Here is a 20,551-nt window from a genome sequence, read left to right as displayed (position 1 = left end):
ATGTGATGTAAATACCAGACTATGAAATAATAAATTCATTTTAATCTCTGCAAAAGGTCTTTTCACTCAGCAGCAAAGGGAGGCTCTGGGAGTGCTTCTCGTGCTGCTGAATCCGAGGTGAAGGGGCTGGGGACTCTGCCCTGGCCATTCCAGTCCCAACCAGCTCGTGCAATGATGGCTTTGGAGGAGAGCTGAAAGCCTGTTGTGGCCAGCAAAGGCTGAGTAGCTCATAGTGATCCCAAAGAAAAGTGCATTAATTTCTACAGGATGCTTTGCTGAGAGCTTTTCTTACCCTGTCCCTTCACTTTTGTGTGGCAGCTCCCTCTGCTGCAGTGCCATGTCCCCAAAGATGCTACCCCTACCAAAGGCCAGACTGTGGTTTTAAGGTTCCCACCTGGAGTCCTGTGCCCTCTGAGAACCCAGGCTGTCGAATGCAGAGAGGGAATCTTATTTCCAGCAGGAAACACCAGCCTGTCGATGGGAACATCCCTGCTTGGCTGAGCATTTTCATGGTTGGCTCATAATGTGAAGGATCCACTCTGCAGAAGTGTTGAGCTTGACACCTACATTGATATAAAAACATTTTATTGTCTGCATAATAGGCACCCTTGAAGCTTATTTTTCACTTACTGCAGCACACAGTTTAGTGAGGAAATAGCCCCTTGGTGTCTCTGCTGAGTGCTGACCTCGCTGCTATCACACCATCAGAGTACACAAATACTGCAAATTGCTGCTCCTCTCCTGGCAGGGAAATGTGTTTCCAAGGAAAACGCTGCAGCCTGCAGGACTGCTGGTGTTACCTCTGACTCCTGAGCAGCCAGGGAAGGATGCTGCTGCCACGGCTTCTGGCCCTCTGCCCTTCCTCCACTCACTGTATTTCCAATGCTTTCCTTTGGCCAAGAAGACAAGCAGTCCTAGCAGGAGCAATAAACCGAGGAAGGGGTGATGGTGGTGGGAGCATCTCTGGGCTGAGACAAGGACTTTGTGATGCCCTGTGTCTTCAGTGGGACAGTGCCACCTGCACAGGGACCTGGGCACCCTGATCCCTCTCTGTGCATGTGCCCACTGCTGGTCCCTGAAGGACAAATCAACCCCTGAAGCTGCACCCGCAGCTCGGGCGCCCCAAGCTCTCACTCCAGGGCCCCAGATCCACCCTGCCCAAGTCCTCCTCTTGGTGGGGAGGCTTGTGCCAAGTTCTGTCTTGGCACATCTGGGCAGTCTCTGACGGGGAGCTTGCACAGACAAGATTTGAAGTTGCCCAAGGGGTGATTAGTTAGAGGAAACTGTCACAGTTAACGTACTTTCAATATCATCTCCCTGGGTATTATAATTACACCCCATTCAATTAGTCTTCAGGAAAAAAAAGTCTTTTGTATTAAGATTTGGTGGAGAATTATTAGAGAGTGAATTAAAAGACAAGGATTCCATTTTACCTACAAATACTAAAAGCATAATGCATAAAATACCCCCAAATTACAAGCTGACTAAATGTAGAGCTGTGCTAGGAGGTGAAATGAAAGGTAAAATGAAACCCTTTGAGCAGTACAAGGTGCAGTATTATCAAAGAAATAAGATGGAAACATAATTAACCACCCAGCATTATGCTGAAAGATGGCAAATTGAAATGGGAGACAAAATTAGGTGAAATTGCAGAGCAGGTTCATTTATTTCTGCTTTATAAATCAGTGCTACCTGTCAGCAGTGGTGCCAAGCTATTCCAGAGGAGGAGCTTTCCAAGGCAGGCTGCTCACAGGGACCTCACCTTGCCACGCCGGGGTTCCTGGGCGGTGAACTCCGTGTCACTGCAGGGCAGGTGGTGCCTCCAAGGGTCACAGCTTTGGTGCCCTTTCCTTCCCCCAGCCTTGGTGCATTCAGGCCACGTCTGGTCTGTCCTCTTCCCCAAAAGCTGTCTCCCTTTCCCTGATGCTCTGCTGCTCTGACAGTGCCACCCTGGTGACTTTTGCAAGTGCTGCTCCTATGGCATCCCGCAGGGAGCCTGCCGTCAGTGGCCTCTTGCTCTGGTGAGCTGAAGTCCAATTTAGGGCTGGAGGAACATTTTCTTTAAATGTGCTGCATTTCCTCCTCTCAGCCTTAATTGGCTCCTGTTCCCTACAACCTCTGCCCTCTCCCCTCTCCTGCCACGGCTCTGCTCGCTCCTCTCTGCCCATTTGCTTTATTGCTGCTTTTCAATGAATTCAAACAAGAAAAGGATTGTCTTTTCCAGAAGCAGAAAGATTTTTGTTAGAATCACCTCAGCTATGCAAAAGCATCCCTGTGCATCTCCTGGGCTGTGCTCAGGAATGGAGAAACCTGGAACTGGTTTGTCAGTGGAGAAGCAGAATCTGTCTCGTCCGGCTCACGGGACTCAGGGAGGTGGCAGCTGCCCGTGGCTGTTCTGGCACTAGTGAGTTTGGACAGGAGCACGTGGGTCAGGTTTTTTTCTACATTGCCAATACCTTTCACTAAGAAACTCTACTTTTTTTTTTTTTTTTTTTTTTTTTCCTCTGGCTTGTTTGTAAGTAGATATATCCCTGCTTTGGGGTTGTGAACCAAGTGGCTTCAGCGTCCAGACACGCTGCCCCACCTCTCCCACCCTCAGGACAGGAGCCAACAGCAGCCACAGCCCCCACCACCAGGCCGTGGGGACATGTGGCCGTGGGACATGGGGCTGTGGGCACCTTCCCCTTTGCCTTGCATGCCAAGGGACTCCATTAGAACCACTAGGATAAAAATACAACAGCACAGGCTTTCCTCTGCTTAATACACTCTGATGGGGCTGTTGGAAGCATTAGATGGCTCTTCCAAAAATGCATCCTCATGTTTTATTCAACTGTGCATTTGTGAAGATGTTCTTAAGGGAATGAATAAAATATTCATTTAGATGCTGCTGTGCAATAAAGGCAGTCAGGGCAGAAGCCATGCTGCTGGGTCAGGGCAGAGCTGGCCTTGTTTTCCTGCTGGGGCAGCTGCAGTGGCCACAGCAGAAAAAGAGCCATTGGCTGGGGCAGAGCAGAGAGGGAGGATGCAATTTAATTTGTGCATTTCCCAGCTGGTTAATCTCCAGATTTACTGCTGGTATTTGATTTCCATAGCATTGCTTCATAATAAAGGGATTAGCCTGGACCATAGGTCTGCTGTGATGCTCATCTACTAGAGATTAGAGAGAAATTTTGCAGTTAGTTCGTGGGTCAAATAGGTAGAAATGAAAATATGTGCATGGTTTTGTTGACATTTGCAGGAGCATTGAGCCTGTGATCTAGCACAGGCTCTCCTGACCCATTCAGCATCCCCTGTTCTGTCTCACGGGGGTCCTGATGCTCCCCCTCCCTTTTCACAGTGTTCCCAATACCCTGTCCCTGTCTCAGAGGGGTCCCAGTCCCCTGCTCCCCATGACAAGATAGTTTAAATCCCCTTTTCTCTGTCTCATGGGCAGCTCAGTCCCGTTCCCAGCCTCACAGGGTCCCAATCCCCTCTGTTTGGCCCAGAGCCCCAGAGTCAGGAGCCCCAGCACCTCTCCCTTGTCAGGGTGATGGATGCTGTGGTGGCAGCCAGCAGTGCCTCCAGCTGCCAGTGCTGGGCATGGTCAGAAGTGCCTTGGGCACTGTGTAAAATCCCTGAGAACTGTGGTTTGATTTTTTCCTGTGCACGTCTGTGGCACCAGAGGTTAATATATTACCAAGCTGACCTGGATATGAGCAAGTCAGACATCCCTAATAAATGCGTGCTAACTGAAAACACAGACAAATTAGCACATGCTCCATTTCCTTCCAATGCTGTGCTTTTCCCTGGTCTCAGCTTCCCCCTGTGTGCCAGCTGCCCCTGGAGTCCTGAGGAGCAGGACTGGCCACCTCCCTTGTGTCACCCTCTCTGCAATGCTCCCAGCCCAGCCCGGTCCTCTGAGCCGTGAGGAGTGAGATCTCACAGGCACAGAGATGCAAAATTGATTTATTGGTAACATGATATAGTGCACGGAGCCAGGATTAAGTAATGATCCAATTAAACACTCCTGGATGTATGCATATTAGGGAGCTCTAAGTCAATCAATTATTTAAATACAATAATACTTAAATACACTGGGAATCCTGTGATTATTACAGGGTTTGAGACCATGTTCATTAACAGCAATAATAAATATTGTGGATACTCAGTTTTGTAAGGACATTTTTTCTAGGAGTGTGAAAACTGTGCAGGAACTGCAAGGCTGGGAGCACATGAATATGGATCAGCGGGATTATTACATACACCAGCACCAAGGGACAAAATTAGTGTTTAAAATTCCCTGCAAAGACAAAATGTGAAATACAAAATGTTTTGCAATCAGTTGTAATAATGAAATTTTGATTAGAAAGCCAGGATCATGCATAAGTACCTGAATCCACCCTCCAGGCCAAACAGTGTGTTGAATCCATGAATCCAGTTGAGAGTATTTTGGTTTTGAAGAGAATTTTGAGAATTTTGTGGGGGACACAGGGGTGCCAGATCCGTGCAGGATGCAGGTGCTGGGCTCTGGATGCACAAAATCAACCGACCTGACCTGGAGGAGGACAAAGAGGAAGAGGAGGAGGATGAGGCAGTGACTGCCTGGTGAGGGGTGTCCTTCTGAAACATCCTCCACTGAGTGCACGCATGGCCATGCTGAGGACAGCACTCTTCCTTCAGGGTTTTCTGCTCTTACATAGCAGGGAAATAAGAATATAAATTATTTAAGCAGGCAGAAGATAATTAACTCTAAATAATCTGGACTCTGCCCAGGTTATAGCTCTGCACCAGCATTAATCTCACTAATTACTTAATATTACTAACACAGTTTTCAGTGAGTTCAACAACGTGTTCAGTGAATCCAACATTGAGCAATGGATGTAAAGCGATTGATTCTGAGTTGGAGAGCCTTGTGGTACTGCAAATCTGACCATTTTATTAATCAAGTTATCACTTTTATGGCATTGAAGAAGTAGCAACTCAGTTTCGCAGGTAAATTTTTTCATTGCAACGATGGGTTATTCTGGGGTTGCATTAGAGGGTGTTCTTTCAGAAACATTACGGAGAATTTAGACTAACGGGATCTCTGGTAAACAGTTATTTAAATTATGGGGTGAGCATTGAGATTAAAAGCTTGGATTTGGTTGAGGAGTTGCAGCCTGTGTCTGGCTCTGAGGTGAGGGTTTGGGCAGGATTCCACCCAGTCTGGCGGGGAGCACAAGCACTCAGCAAGGCTTTCCACCCTCTCAAGGTGCCTCTGCTCATGCCCCGGCCTCTGCTTGGTGCCAGGGGGGCTGGCATGGGCTTCTGAGCACCAGCACCCACCGCTGTGAGGTGCAGCTCGCCCTGGGAGCCGTGCCACACAGGAGGGAAGGCAGGGCTGAATCCTCTCCCTGCAAACACCAACCAACCTTTCTGAGGCCACCAGACAACCCCGCCTGTTATCTCCCAGTCATTCTGCTGTGCAAGTCACAGCAACCTAGGGGAATGAAAAGGTGAGAATGCATTATTGATTAATTACTTAGTCATCTCCAAATGGTTATTGAGCCCAGACTCGACTTAAACAAATTGCTCCTCAATTTTTGTGACTGATACACAATTTGATTAATGCGGTTTTGCAGTACTCCTGTCAGGGGTGACACAGAGTCTGATTCCAGTGCCTGGCAAAAGGCAGTGGTGTCATGTTCCCCATATCTGGTGGCATTTGCAAATGGTCAGCCAAGACATAATTAAGCAATGTGATATTTTGTTTGAAAGGAACAGTGGGTTAATAAATTGAGCTGAAGGCAGAATATCAATGTTATCTGATCAGACTGACACTGATCACTGCGAGCTGGTGCCCTTGCCACGCAGGGTGTGTGAGCACTGAACCACCCACTGTCAGTGTCAGGAGATTGATACTGGCTGATGGCAAGGAAACCTCAGAGCTTTGCCCACCACGTCTGCCCTCAGAGCCCTGGCACAGGGATAACCCTGGGCAGAAATTCCTCCCGCTTCAGCCCCATCTCTGCCTTTCTCAGAGCTGATATTGCTCCTGGGAAAAGGCAGGAATGAGCTGTAGCGCTCTGGGGTCTGGTCAATATTTGATTAATATTTGGGTTTGGCTTTTCCACCTTCACTTTGAATCAAAAACCTTGCACAGCAGAGCCCAAGAAGTGCAAGCAGAGCAAACCTCTCATTTCCACCAGGAAATGTTTTTTAAAGCCTGTGCAAAAATGGGAAGATTAACGACCTGTGGCTACAGTGCCTGGAAATCCTCATCTGCAGCATCCTTCACTTTAAGTGCTCAAGAGCAGCACGTGTGGAGCGGGACGGTGGGGCTGGGGAGGACAGGCTGTGTCTGACAAATAGTACTGGGGATAACACAGCAGTGCTGGATGCTGCAAAAGACCATTCTCGTAGACCAGAAGGCAAGTGGCCTCATAAAGAAGGATTTCATACTATTTAAACAATGAAATCCCCAGTGGCTGCCAGGGCAAAGCCTACTGTGGAGAAATTGTGATGTGACAATAGTGACTGCCAGACTCAGTGCGAAGGGACGAGCCAGATGAGCCAGGTCACAAAGGCTCTTCACAGACATTAATTACTTGTGTGTGGCACATCCTTGCCTCGCAGCAAGGACTTGGGAGTGTGCCACCAGATGTTGGGAATGAAGGAGAACTAATCTGCCTCCCCTGGGACTGGGAGGGGAGTGCTGAGGACTGCCTGGTACCCCCTGCCTGCCTCTGTCATCCAGCCCAGCCCCTGCTGCCCTGGGCTGGCTGCTCCTGACTGCATCCCTGGGGAGTGGGCAGGGGTGGGTGCTGGGGGTCCCATCGCTGGTGCTCAGGCAGGGGGGTCTGTGTCTGCCAGGACACAGCTGATGATTGATGCCACAGTTGCCACTTCCAAATCAATATTCCTGGAGTGTCCATCACTCATACCCCACCCAGTGATTCTGCTTGTTTTCTCTCCACAATAATCAATAATTTGCTTTTTAAACAAACTGGCTTTTTGTCCCTTGAGGACCATTGCCCCAAGTTCCCCTCAGTGCTCCACGTACGTTGCACGTTTAACAAGGGCCATGCTCTGTGCTTTTCCTGCAGAGCCCAGGGGCTTTTCCTGCTGCTGTGCTCACCCCAGGGTTGTGCATGCTGTGCTGCTGTGGCCACTCACTCCAGAGTGAGCTGTTTCTGCACCTCCACCTCTCCTGTTAGCACCTATTTCCATCTGAGACCTCCTCTGGAAAGCTGGTGCCTGGAGCAAAGAGTCCAGGACTCTTAAATGCAGCAAGGCTATTAATTAATATTTTAACTGCTTTGCTGGAATAAATTCAGCTTTAATGAAATAAAATGAAACCATTGGCCTGGTGCAAAATGAGCACAAGGGTGGAGCCTATGTCATATTGTAGTGTCCTGGTGATGAGTTTTTAAAGGGAAGCTGCATTTCAGGCAGAGCTCTGGCTGTCAGATGGTTTTCCCTGTGTCATTTCCAAATGCAGTACAGCTGCCTTGGAGCCAGGAGCTGGAGATGTGCCACCAGATGTTGGGAATTAAAGAGAACAAGCAAATCTGTGTCTTAAAAAAGAAGCCACTGTTATTTGGGATGGAGCCACGGGACTTGACATCAGGTTCCCTCTTCTATTAATCAGTATTTGTGTTGGGTTTAATTAGTTTTGATTGCAGTTTACAGATGTAAATGTGTCTCTCGTGGCATCTCCCTCACCCCCTGGGAATATGAAATGAGTGTTTAGTGTAACAGCTTTGGAGTGATGCACAGCAAGGAAAACAAACAGGAGAGCTTCATGTGCATCCTCAGAGTTTCTGGTGATCCCCACCTCAGGCTGTGGTAGTAAACAGAAAAGGGAGAAGACCCTCAAAAAGAGAAGGGCAAGGAGAAGGGAACCCCTTCTTGAAGCTCCTAGAAAGCAGTGTCTGGTGCTCTGAGGAAAGGTCCCTGTGCCAGTGCAGTCTGCAGGAGTTATGCATCCAGCTGTGCCCCACCGGAGGAGCCACAGCTGTGCAGCAGGAGCGTGTCCCAGGAGCAGCCAGCAGTGACCCTGGGGACACCTTGCACTGAGCCGTGGGGTCTCTCGTGTCTGTCAGATGGAGAAAGAATTCCCTGCCAGGAGATTATTGCTTGATTCACCCCCCACAGGAATATCATCCTCCTCATTAGTGTTTGCCATTTTATCGTTTAATGAAGGTCACCCAGCGGGCCTGTAAATGACATCTTAATTAATAGCCTGCAATATCTGCTGGCACCAGCCAGGCTTGCTGTGGGTGCCTCGGGAGGAGAGAGAAGGGAGCACGAGGCACAGCTGGCCTCTGCCTCTGCGGGAAGGTGTCGGTGCTGAGCCCAGAGAGCTCCTGGGTGTGACAGGAACATCTCAGCTCTGCCCCGGCTGCTGCGGGTCCAGGGAAGGAAGGGGCTGTTTGATACTGGCACCCCAGATTGACACTGTGACTTCTACTCCCAAACCATGGGACAGCGCCCATAAACCGGGATGTGTGTGATCTGAGAACCTGCTTGTGACTCAGCGCTGTACTCAGATCCATCTCTTGTGATTTACAGCTCAGCTTGGTGACTTACTTGGAGTCAGTCAAGTTCAGAGACAACCTATAACTCAGACTCATCGCACATTCATCAGTGACACAGGACTTGGATAACTTGAGGATAACTTCAGAATTAATTGTGTTACTTATGAAGTTGCTGACATGACTAATCAATTGCCACATGGCAAATAAATCAGCAAGACACCTGAGAAATTCATCATCTTTTTTTTTCAGTTAGAAACTTCACATGCCTTATAAATCAGGCATTATAATAGCTTGTTTTACATCAAACCCATACTTGGAAAATGGCCTTTTGGGGAGAATATATATTTATGGAATATCTGTCCTGAACTGGTTAAAGGAGTTAAAGAAAATGCAAGGGCAGTGGGTTGAACATTTTATTTTGCGATCAATATCTGTGTGCAAGCAATGAGCTGAGAACTTGCCACAGTCATGGCCCAGTGGTTTGGGTCAGTGCAGGGCACGGTGCTGTGTCAGCAGCAGAGGTGTGAGCCATCCCCTGTATCCCCACAGTCTCCACCATCCCCATCCCAGGGCTGAGCTCCAGCTTTTCCCTGGCTCTCAGTCTGAGCTGGGATGATGTGCATGGAGCTGACCTTCCGATCACATCAGGCTGGGTGAGGCTTGGAGCAGCCTGCTCTGCTGGAAGGTGTCCCTGCCCAGGGCAGGGGATGGAACCAGACGAGTCTTAAGGCCCCTTCCAGCCTAAACTGTTCTGGGATTTGCACACAAAACATCCTTTCTCCGGAGCTCAGCAGTGCTGCTGTCATCCTGTCAGCCTCCCGCTAGCCAGGAGTAGCAGATCTGCTCTTAATGATAACAATCAATACATTCAATGAAGAATCAGATTTTATTTAATGTGCAATTCACTTAGACTCTGACACCTCTAGATTTATTAAAGCAATTCTTGTACATTGACTTGGTACTGATTGATTCCTTGAAATGCGTTGTAGTGGGGATTTAAAATCCCAACAAGATAGACATTTTCTATATCCTGCATTTAAACTGCTACAAATGCAACGTGTTCTTATCAGTAGGTGTCCCTTTAGAATACAGAATCACCCCTCTTTTGTTCTATGTATAAAATACATGGAAGAGACTATTCAGAACATATTTAAAGGATGGGTTTTTTAATGAATCTGTAGGCAATTTACCATAAATTACAGATGGAAATATAAAATCTAATCAAAGTAGTTGTATAAGCAAAGCCATATGTGCAGGAGTTCTACTCCTAGGGGAAGAAAAAAAAAAAAAAAGCAGTTATTTGAATATGTAAAGTAGATTTTTAAAGTATTTCCTTAAGAAACTCAGCTTGCACAAAGTGCTGTCATTAATAGAATGGGAAAAATTGCCAGTAAATATTTATATTAGCAGCTTTAGATAGAAAAGCAAAACTCCAGGCAGAAGATCTAAGGTTTCCTATCAGATGCAGCTCTGAGACTTGCTGGTTTCTTGCTGCTTTCCCCAGTGGAGTGGGATTTTTTGGGTGACTCTGCCTGGCTTTGTGTGGAGGGATCCCCTGGAACCCAGGGACAACACTTTTTCAGAAGCATCTTTCAAAGACCTTTGCACACAAGAACTTGTCACCCTAACTGGGGGCCTTAAACTCAATTTCCCTGTGTGAAGGGCTTGGTGAGTGGTCACTGCCTCCTTTTCCAAAGCCCTTTGGAACCCCCAGCTGAGAAACCCTGGGAAGCTGCTGCTGCTGCTGCTGCTGACCAAGCCTGGTTCAAGCCCTTGGGGATGCTCTGGAAGTGCTGGGATGCAGAAAGACTCAACTGCCCCAATCTTCCTGCTGATCCAAGAGCTGGCACGCAGCCCAGGCCTGCACAGTCATGGAACAGGCAGAGATGGAAGAGGATGTGCAATTTTGCTAGTTTTAGAACCATAGGATCGTAGAATGGCTTGGCTTGGAAAGGACCTTAAAGATCTTCATAGCAGATGATGAAAACAGTTTATAACCTAATGGTAAAGGAACCAATATTGGTGCCAATAGGCCAAAAAACATCCCTGGCTTTACCCTCTCTTGTATCCTCTCTTTCCTGCCTCATCTGCAGCTGGAATTGATTAATGAGATGCAAATATTGACAGCAAACTTCAGCTCCTGAATTTCCCGGGTGCTGGCAGGGGGTCATTGGCTGCTGAGTCCCATTTTCTGCTGGCAGCCAAGGCAGAGTGGCTGTCCCCAGACACAGGGAGCAGCTTGGCTTTCTGAGGCAAGGAATAAAGCTCTGGTGAGAACTTAAAAAGCCCCATCAGCCTGACTCTGTAGTGATGTGCTGCTCAGTTTCTATGGGAACAGGCTGAGCTGGGTGATTGGAAGCCCACATGTAGGAGAGGCAAGAGGAGTGAGTGGGGCTGCGGATGCAGAGATTAATTGGTGTGACTCAGGCTGGGCTTTTATATAATTTGCAGCCATCCCAAAAGGTGCCTGGGCACTGGAGTTGGAATGCAGTGAGGAGGTGTTCACAGGAGAACAATCTCATCGCTTGCTGAAATGATTGTAGCGCCTACTCAAAACAAAAAAAAGGAAATAGGTGATTTATTTTTGTCCACTAGTTTCTAGATCGCCTTTAACTTAGAGTCATGGAATCATTAAGGTTGGAAAAGTCCCCTATGGTCACTGAGTCCAGCATCAACCCAGCTCTGCCAGGTACACCACTAAACCGTGTCCCTCAACGTCACATCTACATCTTTTTTGCACACTTTCAGGAATGGTGATTCCACCACTTCTCTGGTCAGCCTGTTCCAAGGCTTGACCACCCTTCCAGCAAAGAAATTTTCCCTGACAGCCAATCTAAAGCTCACTCAGAAAGGCATGAGGAGCACCTGCTGCTGGCAGGAAGGCAAGAGGCTGCTCCTTCCCTTGCCCTTGCCCAGCTTGATCTCACCAGTATTGGTCACAGGCTAAAAAGGGACTTTTTTCCATTTGAGAGATTATTGCTAGCTATGGAAAGGAGCAAAAGAAGCCATAGGACTGCTGAGCCTCACTCCTGACAGTGTATCACACACCACAAACCACCAATCTCTCCTAAAAATGATCCCTGAGCTAAAAACCTCCCTTCTGTCAGCCTGGAGCTTGGACATGCCTCAGCCCCATGCCAGGCAGGTGCTGGCACATACCCTTTAGGAAGGCAAAGCTGCTGCCAGACTCCATGTCCATGGCTCTGCCAGCCCCTTTGGTGTGTTTGGATGCATTTTTCAGGATGGTGCATGAGCTGGGACAGCAGTGGAATAATTGTAAAGCATATAATATGTTCCACTTCAGCCATTTAGAAATAAGGAGTAGAGCTACATGGTTGCTTGAAAAAAAAAATCACATTTGGAAACCAAAATGAGATGCAAAGCTGAAAGATAAAGTCTGTTGTAAGCACTTGTAAGAAAGAGTTTAAGAAAAGGATTAAAAGGGATTAGTTGAGCCTCTGAGACAGAGAAGCTCCATCAGTAAATCTGATTATCAGCTCTGCATAGCACTCAGTGGTTTAATACACCAAAAGGCTGATGCTGGAAATAAGGTGGATTTGGAGAGGCAGGCTCCCATCCCTGCCGAGCTGGTGGAGGCTGGAGGCCACATGTGGCCAGCACTGAAGGGGGTGACAGCCCCAGAATTCTCTCCATGGGGTGGGGACTGCCTGGGATCAGGGCACGGTGCTCCCCTCCTGCCCACAGAAGGAAATGTTGTGCCACCAGCTCCTGGACAGGAACCTGAACCAGCATTATCATCAAATATGGAATGGCTTGCAACAGAAGGGCTCTTAAAGCTCACCCAGTCCTACCCCGCTGCCATGGCAGAGACACTTCCCACTATTCCAGGTTTCTCCAAGCCCTGTCCAGCCCGGCCTTGGACACTTCCAGACATGAGGTGTTAGCTGGCAGATAGATGAGGTTTTCATCCTCTTCCTAATGAATGATGCTCAATGCAAATCAGGAGCTGTTACTCATGTGTCAGTGGCTGTTGAATTATTCATTGGTGAGAAAATCACCAGGGACCAGGCAAAGGAAAGAGCAATAAGCAGCTAACTGCTTTCATTGGTGCTGCCTGCCTCTCGTTAATCCACTCCATGTAATCAGTAATTTTTCCAAGGGATGCATTTGGCTCTGGGAGGGAACAGAGTGCAAAAGCCATGCTAGGCACAGGGTACCTTCTGCTGGTGTTTTCTAGAGAGTGCAAGAAGATTTTTGTTTGTTGCTGTCTGTCTTTCTTCTGTTCCTTGGTTTGCTTTTGGTTTTTGGTTCCTTGGTTTGCTTTTGGTTTTTGGTTCCTTGGTTTGGTCCTCCTCAGAGCTGCAGGGTGCCTGGTAAGCCCAGCCCTGTCCTACCATCAGCACTGCTCCCTGCAGGTCCTTGTGGAAACTCATCAAACCTTAGATGTAGGAGAAGAAGAGTGAATTTCTTCCCCACTGCTCTTGGAAGGGTTTTACAGCCTAGACTCACCCTGCTACAAGCTCAGAAACCGTTTTGTTATTTCCAGCCTAAATCTTTTCCTCAGTTCCTGCCTCATTATGCCCCTGCTAACAGCATGCTTCGCTAGCCCCTGCGGGGACAGCCTGACAGAGAAGTTCAGATGCACAGTGAGGACATTTCCTACCCCAAAGCCCCCTCGGGGTGGGACCCCCTGGCCCCTCCTTGCAGCAGCAGTGCCTGGCCTCACCAGCATCCCCATCCCCATCCTGCTCAGCCAGTGCCGGGACCCCTCACCCCTGGAGGATGAAACGGACCCCTGGCTTCGGGCTGATCCACAGAGCCTCATCCCAGCGGGGTTTCTAGGCACTGCGTGCTTTATTCTTCTCCTTTCCACAAAGATAAAGCCTTCTAATGAGCTGGTTAAACATTGAAAACAGTCGTTCATTAAATTTACATACAAAAAAATTGGTTGCAATTACAACAATTAGCTTGCCGTGGAAATTGGGTGTGAGGAGAGGATAAAAATGTTCCTGCAAGAAAAGGACTGAAAATTCACGTTCACACTTACTGAAAGAATCTCCTTTAATTTGTCACTTTGACTGCAGTCCTGTATTTTAATGTGTGCTTTACACCCCAAGGGTTTAGCTCACTTGTTGAACGATACCACATATGCACATACTTGGACAAAAAATAATTGGTGTTTCAGGAATTGTCTTAAGTCCCCAGAGCAGCCCATCTTGTTTTGAAGCCTCTTGCACTCACAGATTGGCCTCAGTGCAGTGAAACTTTACTTAGAAGTTACATTTCATTCAGAACAACTGTAGCCTGAACAAAATTACTCTTACAAAATGCAAATGAGCTGCAGTTCCTTTTCATTTTCCGTCTTTAACAGCATTTATTCTGTCACGGGTGGATTTATGGCATTTGGCTGCAGGTTTTAATTGCTGTTTGCATGCACAGCAGTGCCACAGCCAAGCACTAAATGTGTATTTCCATTTTACATCCAAAGCCAAGCCACTGCACAAAAATGATCAGTGTGAGTGTGTTCATATCAGCTCCATCGTAATTTGCCCTTAGAGCTGCTGAGGAGAGGGGATGAAGTGGATTTGTTTTATTTTGAGCTCTTTGTAAAACACCCAGTGAGGCAGAGAAGAAACCAGTCCCACAGCAGAGGCCACGCAGGGTCTCTGTGTGACTTTGGGACTGGAAGGAAACGCAATAAAACCTGAGTTGCTCCAGTGGGATGAGGTGAAGAGCTGGAGTGGTGCAGGGATGTGTCCCTGCCTTGGCTGGTGCCACCAAGCCTGGGGACAGTGTGGTGGCTCTGGGAGCCCTGTCACCCCTTCTGCGTGTCACTCACCCCCAAGTTAGAGGTGTATTTCATTTCCAGGTCACACACAACCCAGGTACCTTTCTTCCCTTTTTTTTTTTTTCTTTCTTTCTTTTTTCCCCCTCTTTCTTATTCCCTGGTTGATCAATTATTTAATACAATTCATCCCAGTGCAGAGCTCCCTGAAGTGAGTTGTTTTAAATTAAATACATTTCTCTTTGAATCAACTGGAGTCCCTGAGAAGTTTTTAGCTCTGCAAATGAGTTCATTAGAATTTTGGAAGTGTACCTGAATCTCTCCTCTGTGTTTTTTCTTTATTTTTATTATTTCAAATCTCATTCCACTTTGTTCCATGTTCAATCTTTTCCCTACAGCAATGCCCTATGCACTGACTGATCAGAATAATTTCAAAAGGAGTGAATTAAAGGGTCCAACATGAAATTTCCTTAGAGAATTGATGTGGGTTAACTGTCTGTATCTTATTGTGCTGCCTTGTTTGGAAAGCTTCTAGCAACCATCCATTATAGTTATAAGGCTGAGTGATGACTACAGCTACACTGGAAAAAAAAAAAAGGGGGAAAGAAAAGTGTTTTCTATGAATAATAGCAGCAGGGTATTTAAAACACTTGGCTGCACACTTTTCAGGCAGCAGGTGCTGAAAAATGCATTTCTCCCTTAATAACCTTTAAATCCCTTGTATGATGTGGGTTTTCTCTAATCCTCTAAATATGTTCAGAGGAGACAACAGAAATACGTACATGACAGATTGTGGCTCCCAGGGTGGAGGCCACTTCTTCATCTCATAGGCACAGAAGAAGGTTTTATTCCAGCTGTGACACAAGCCCAGCTCTGGCCCTCCTCAGACACAGCTACACCCTGGTGTGGGCAGGGGCTGTGGGAGCAGGGGAGCCTCCTCTCTGGGCTGGCAGGGCTGCCAGGGCAGGGGAGCCTCCTCTCCGGTGTGGGCAGGGGCTGCCAGAGCAGGGGAGCCTCCTCTCTGGGCTCGTCCTGTGCCAGGAGCTGCTGCAGACACGCTGGCAGGGCTGAGGGCAGGGGAGCCTCCTCTCTGGGCTGGCAGGGCTGAGGGCAGGGGAGCCTCCTCTCTGGGCTGGCAGGGCCGAGGGCAGGGGAATCTCCTCTCTGGGCTGGCAGGGCAGGGGAGCCTCCTCTCTGGGCTGGCAGGGCCGAGGGCAGCGGAGCCTCCTCTCTGGGCTGCCAGAGCAGGGGAGCCTCCTCTCTGGGCTGGCAGGGCCGAGGGCAGGGCACAAGGAGCAGCTGAGGGGCAGGGCAGGGGAGTCTCCTCTCTGGGCTGGCAGGGCCGAGGGCAGGGGAGCCTCCTCTCTGGGCTGGCAGGGCCGAGGGCAGCGGAGCCTCCTCTCTGGGCTGCCAGAGCAGGGGAGCCTCCTCTCTGGGCTGGCAGGGCCGAGGGCAGGGCACAAGGAGCAGCTGAGGGGCACTGCAGGGCACAGGCAGAGCCGAGCTGGGCTACAGCTCTGTGCGCCCCCACATCAAGGGAACTCTTTGCCAGCAAAGGAATTTATTGGCAGCCCATGCATGCACATTCGTTTTTTCTCTCTTTCCCACCTGGGGGAGGTCTGCTCCAGGGCAGGCTGCCCAGGGGAGGAGATGAGGGGTGGCTGCAGAGCTGGCTCTCCCTGCCTCTGCCTCCTCCTGGCCACACGTGTGAGCCACCCTAACAGCTCATGGGAAATCGCTGTGCACGCCCCTGGGATGCTGACTGTGAGTTTTCTCTGTCCCTCAAGCAGATGAGGGCAGCACTAGACTTTTAGAGGTTTTCATGCCAAAAACTGCAGGCTTTCACACAGTCTGCGCCCAGCAGTGCCAGGTGAGCTCCGTGCATCAGGGTGCTGCTTCCTACCTTGCCCTGGCTCTTGGCAAGAGGTTTTGGTTTTGTTTGTACCCCACCGGCTGCTGGGGGCACCCCTGTGCCATCCCTGCTCTCAGGGGACTGAGCTCCTCACAAGGGTGGTACATTCTGTTATCACAGGAATCAGCTCTTCAAAGGACAATTTTCACTTGCTTAAAACTTCTGTTGAAACAAGATATATAATTTGCATCTGAATCTGATCCTTTACAATGCAAATGTACAGAACTTCAAACACCAGCTGGCTGCCACTCCACAGGGCTGAGCACCCTAACCTTGCTCTGGAAGTGACCTGTTTGCCCATAAGGGTAAAAAGTTTGGTCCAGCAGGTTACTTTTAACCACCAGTGCATTATGATCATTCCTATTTCCCTCCTGTGCTGGTTGGAGCAGGGATGCTGTCCCCTTTCCCTGGAGGAAATGGTTGTTCTAGATCTCTTCTGAAGAATGTCACATTCTAGGCTTTTAACTGCCTCACCCACCCAGGCTCCTCACCTTTGCTGTTATTTGCTGCCAGGGGAGGCAGCTACACTGCCAGGCCATAAAAGATGTGCAACAACTGAGGTGACAATACACATTCCTAAGCCTCAATCAGCAATGGAATAAATTGGAACAAAAGCCCTTTCCTGGGATTTTCTGAGGAGCCTCCAGGCAAGCCTCAGGCAGCCTGGTCAGAGTGGAACAGCAAGGGAAGAGCAGTCACAGAACCACAAAGTGGATGGGTTTGGAAGGGAACTTAAAGCTCCTCTTGTTCCACCCCTGCCATGGGCAGGGACACCTTCCACTATCCCAGGTGGCTCCAAACTCCATCCAGCCTGGCCTTGAACACTTCCAGGGATTGGGCATAAATGCTGCAAATGCAAACGTGCCCCAAACACATTGGGGAATTCAGGAGAAAATGAACAAAAGAGAAAAAACAAATCAGGGCAATAATCCTCAGTGCTGTAGAGAGAGCAAGAGCTCGTAGGGCCGGAGGCTCCGGGGGCTCTGGCTGAATGGAGCACTCACCAACCTGCAGGAGCAGGTCCCAACGCCCTGCCAGGAGGGGAAACTGCCCAGGGCAGGGCAGAGGTGAGCCCTGTGCCACCAATGGTGCTGAGCTGGGGCAGTAAGCCAGGAGCCAAGGAGGAGCCTGTTTGTTCCACTGTCTGCTTTTGTGTCACATTTCAAGGGAATTTTTTTTTTTTCCAGGAATTTACTCCTGTTTTTCACAGGACGCCAGAAGCCACACAGTCTGTCTGAAGCTCTGCTTTTCCCTTTCCCTCACTCAAGGAAAACCAAGGGTTAGGAGAAGCCTAGCCAGGCACATTTACACTGAACTCCCCCCTGCAGATCCCAAACAAAAGCTGCAAAAATGCCATGAATAAATTTCTTCCTGTTTGGCTTGGGTTCCAGTGTTAAATGGACCATTCTGTGCTCTGGTGGCCCAGCAGGCAGAGGGCTCTAGGTCTGCCAGCAAAGGGAGCTCAGTCTGCCTCTGCTGTGCTCTTATTTCATTTTTACCATGACTAGCCTAAAGACCCAATAATCACAGATAAGCCTGAGTGAACTCTTGTTAAAGCCACTGGGCAAATAACCAGCCCAGCCCAGGGACCCCACAGAGCCTGGGAATTGCTTCTGACACTCCACTGCCTCCAGCCACCAAGGACAAGCAGCTTTTGATCCACCAACGCTCAAAACCAGACTGCCCAATTGGAAATTTCCAACAGGCTCCTTTCTTTTAAACAGAATAATTTGCAGTTTGCTCAGAGTTTTTAAGCCAAGCTCTTTCCCTGCTTATTTTCTGAATTTTCTGTTTAGATGAAAGACCTGCCTCCTCACTCAACAGCAGCCCTGGGCTTAGTGCTGCAGCTTTCTTGACAGGAAGAAAATCCAAAAATCAGAAAAATATCCTAAATGCCTCCAAAGGGAGTCACATCCCTGGTGGATGTGTGACTGCCCCATGAGAAGAGAGGAGAATGAAGCTATTGGAATTAAAAGGAAACTGTTTGGGCTGTCTCATCTCTGTCTCATAATGCTACCAAAACCAGAAGGGGATGAGCAAGAGCCTTTCCTCAGTGATGCTGATCATTTGGTTCATTTTGAGGCCCCAGCAGGTTCTGTGTCACCCATGGCCAAGGCAGCCCTGGAGCTCTGGCACTGAGGATGATCCCACCCCACAGGACACTTCTGCACCCCCGGGGCCTTTCTCCCTGGAACAGGGGATTCTTATTGTGGAAGGAGCCATAGGCTCACGGTACAGGATCAGACCCGTGGGAAAGGGACCAAAAGAAAGTTTAAAAGGAAGAAGGAAGCATGCTGGAATCACTAGAAGGAGCCAGAAGTGTCTGGAAAACCCCAGCTGGCTGAAGAGCCATCCCTGTGCTGCCTGGGGACAGGCTGTGCCACCCAGCACCCCTGGTCACAGCAGCCCAGGACAGGGCACAGCATCCCAGCAGGGCCAGCTGTGCCTGTGCTTGCTCCCAGCTGTGAGGCTGGGTGCTGGTCCCAGCAGGCTGGAACCAGAGCCTCCTGGTCCCTGCAGTCTGTGAAGGCACACGTGTTCCATTTGTCGTTTTAACCATTCAAAGTAGTGTTTTTCTTCAAATGCAGTCTTATAAACCATTTGTTTTAATTTGCTCCATCCTTGAAGGTGAGTTTAATACCATTCATACATTTTCATTTATAAATTTGTCAGTAATAAGAGAGTTGGCACATGGGAGAAAGTAACTGCATAATTGCAACTTACACGCTTGTCTTACTGAAAAACTGCTGGCTCAGGCATCGGCCGTGCCGGGCACCATGCATGAAATTGCAAATAGAATTTAATTTGCCCTTGTATCCTGTAGGATCAGCTTAAAATGATTAATGCAGGGGAAAATGCTGTCAAGATTTTATTCATTACAATCTCCAAGGGCTGCAATGCAAAGCCATCATGTATAACATGACAATGTGTAATATGCAGCTTTCTGAACTGCTTTCCTGGGGCAAACAATCTCATTTTTGCTCCTTAATTCCAGTGCTGAGGTAAGCAGGATTCATCCCATGCATGTTGTTGTGATCTCCTGGGCAGGTGGAAATGCAATTTGTTTAAATTTAGGACATACAGAGCTGATGTCTGAAGCAGCTCTGGAGCAGGAGGTAGTGCAGGCTCTGGAGGCTGTTGGACCTGCAGGAGGGTGATGTGACCTGCTGCATCACCAGCTGGCAACAGAGCAAGCTCTGAGACAGGGAGAGCCCAAAAACTCCGAGTTTCGGTGTCTCAGCCCTCTCTCAGTCCTCAGCTGCCTCTCACCCTTCCCCTTCCCTCCACTGGGTCAGAAAGAGGAGCTGGCCAAGCCTGAATCATCAGCAGCATGAAAACAGTGCTGAAGTGCAGGAAGATGAAGCAGGAAAAACAGTGGAAAACCCCACAACTGAACTGGAAAGCATAACCAAGGCAGAACTGAGAGACTGAAGAAATGGCTAAATCTTAAAAATGGGCCTCTGAAGAGACAGATGTTCTTCCCCTGAAACTTCTCTTTCCACTGCTGATGAGTAGCTTCTTTTTAGTAAGAAAAATCCCTTCTGCTCCGTAGCCACTGGCTAATTGGCTTAACTTAGTGAGACAAATTATTGCATTGCTCTCTTTTTAGTGGTGGGTTTGTGAGGAGGTTATGGCTTAGAAATTGTTCTCATCAGAATTCTAATTGAGGAATGAAACATGGGTTGTGATTATGTTATTGAAATGGATTGTCTGGTAATTTTATTAACACAACAGTTACTGTAGATCCCATGTAAACTGCAGCTGGAGCATTCCTGTCTCAGAGGAGGAGTCCCTCCTGCCTCTGAGTTAATCTCTGCTTTGTTAGAATGAGAAATGGCTCTCCCAGTCCCCTGAGTCAGAGACAAACATCCTTTTCCCTTGGCCTGAAATCCATTTTACCTTTTGATTTCTTGTTGGCTGATCCACGCCGGCTCCTGAAACAAAAGCAACAAGAGCCCTGCCCTTTCCCCCTGCCCGTGCCATTCCGTGGTGGTCTCAGCTCTCTGCTGACCCTCAGGGATGCGCAGGGCGCTCCCTGAAGCTGCCAGTCGGAATACTCCTGCAGCAGGCTGGGCTGCTGTAATTACAGAAGCTGTTTGGCTAATTAGGAATTCAGGGCATGGCATGGACACCTCAGGCTCGGATCTGCTTGCGGCCTGCGCTGTGGCAGGGACAGAGCAGGGCTGGGGCTGGCCGAGGAGCGCCGCTGCTCGCACAGACTTTCCCCATTTCACAGCAGTTCATCCCAAAACCACAGTTTTAGTGGAAGAACAGGCTGTGCATCAGGGAGCTGAAATGATGGCAATCAGATGGTTGCCGTGGGAGTCAGTGTAAGTGTAAGATCATCAGGATGTTGGGCAGCCACTGGTGGCTCCACACAGCTCTGTTGAGCCA

This window comes from Pyrgilauda ruficollis, unplaced genomic scaffold (genome assembly GCF_017590135.1).
Source record: "Pyrgilauda ruficollis isolate IOZ18807 unplaced genomic scaffold, ASM1759013v1 scaffold100, whole genome shotgun sequence".
NCBI lineage: Eukaryota > Metazoa > Chordata > Aves > Passeriformes > Passeridae > Pyrgilauda > Pyrgilauda ruficollis.
Note: the sequence above shows the minus strand (reverse complement) of the source record.